A 1,758-nucleotide genomic window follows, 5' to 3' on the forward strand; every position below is an offset into this window, starting at 1 on the left:
CGTGTATTACATAAAATATTACTTGTGTATCGTACACAACAATACTCATATTTTACACTACTCGCGTGCTGTATAAAACACTACTCGTGTATTGTATATAACAGTTTTCATGTATCGTATACAACACTGCTCACAGCCTACAGTAATGAAGTATTAAAGCAGACGAATGTGCGTATAAACATGAACAAGATAGCTAACTGGAAAATAAATTCTACATATCGACAGTTAAAGTCTATTCTGTAATAAGTCACTAAGTGTTCAACGTACATTGCTAAACCATCAAGTGCGCGCGTATTATGATGTTTCTATGTCTGGTAAATTCTCTTAAAATGCAATTATTTGATATATTTTTAATTATTTGTCTTTTCTTGTTTACTTTGTCTAAGAAATTAAATTCATCAGTTTGTTCAGGAAAACCTAACTAAATCTGCCGATAGATGGCAGTGTATAAGTCCATTATCTACTATATACCATGTAGATGGCCTTCTGTAATTCAGGTGTTTTTTATCCGCCCTCAGAGTGACATTATTTCATCTTTTAGCAGTCACGATCGGGGTGCTCCACGTCTAGCTGTACCAGGTACTATTTGTTACGTTGAACTTCTGGTTAATCTTTTACATTTCGAACCCTGCATGTGCAGGATTGTTCGTCTTCTGCAGGAAAGCATGACAGGTTAAGTTGTGTAGGAAAAACTAGTTTTGATAACATTACTTTGTTAGGTTTATAAGTAAGACCCACAATTTAGTGTTATTATCACAATTATTCCAAACTACCACCTCGCGGTTTTGAATGGATAACACATTACGAAATAGGCTATTTAACCCTTTACATAACGGACAACCATGAAAGTTCATTTCCAGCTTTAACTACAATCTGACTGATTGAAGTTATTAATCCACGTTCTTCAATTTACCGAACCCTACTCACACTAATATCACCTAATCCAGAGGTTCCCACGAACCACCTGAAGAATAACCACATGGACCCATGCTCGACTGGGTAGGTGGGGTGGGGGGTTACTGTTATAGTATATTCCAGTAATGTCTAGTAGCGCTCTTTTCGTGTTTTCGTTTGGTATCTTCCAAACATTTTATAATAATTATTTTTCATATGATTTTAAAATATAAAATTATTTATTCTTACAGCGCCCTCTTGCAACGCACATTTTGTAAAACCGCTGATCTAGTGTACAACAAACAAGTTGTTTATTTAAAGAAAAAAGCAATAATAGCCTTCTATACTTTCACTTGCCAATCTTGGGTACATTTAATTCAATTAAATGTTTGGTATTTAGGGGGTTCACATTTTAACAGCAAATATTTGATTTTTAAGTGTCAAGAATCATAAAATGCAACTATTTTAAAACCAGTTGGGTTAGAGTATTAAATGCTAAAGTTCCGAACAGCTGAAGAATCTGGGTTAAACCTTAGAAAGAGGATTAAGTAACAGTTACCTTGGCAGGTTCGGTTAACGAAAGGTTCTCGCTCTTTACCTCTCCGTTAGCTTTCTTCAAGGGAGACTTGTTAGGAGACATTCCAACTGAGAAGAAACAGAAGTACGACATTATAACTTGTATATTAAGACATGTGTTCAAAGTTTCCGGTTCCATATTATTTTTATTTGTTTAAACCACAAGGTTTTGACTACAAATGGACAGAAACGTCTGAAGAAGGTTACTGAAATTGGACAGAAAACCTAAAAACGTTTCTTACATTCTTAACGTGACATTGTAATTTAAATGAAATGAAAAGTAAAACT

The 1,758-nt window shown here is 34.5% G+C and overlaps 1 long non-coding RNA gene across 1 annotated transcript in view; it reads right to left on the bottom strand.

Annotated features, from left to right (window-relative positions):
- Positions 1-1,539, bottom strand: part of LOC111089660 — a 7,836-nt gene extending 6,297 nt beyond the window's left edge. The window contains exon 1 of the long non-coding RNA XR_002613875.1: positions 1,454-1,539. This is a non-coding gene — a long non-coding RNA (uncharacterized LOC111089660). The remainder of the gene's footprint in view (positions 1-1,453) is intronic.
- Between the last annotated feature and the right edge of the window lie 219 nt (positions 1,540-1,758).

Source organism: Limulus polyphemus, unplaced genomic scaffold (assembly GCF_000517525.1).
Source record: "Limulus polyphemus unplaced genomic scaffold, Limulus_polyphemus-2.1.2 Scaffold6943, whole genome shotgun sequence".
NCBI classification, from domain to species: domain Eukaryota; kingdom Metazoa; phylum Arthropoda; class Merostomata; order Xiphosura; family Limulidae; genus Limulus; species Limulus polyphemus.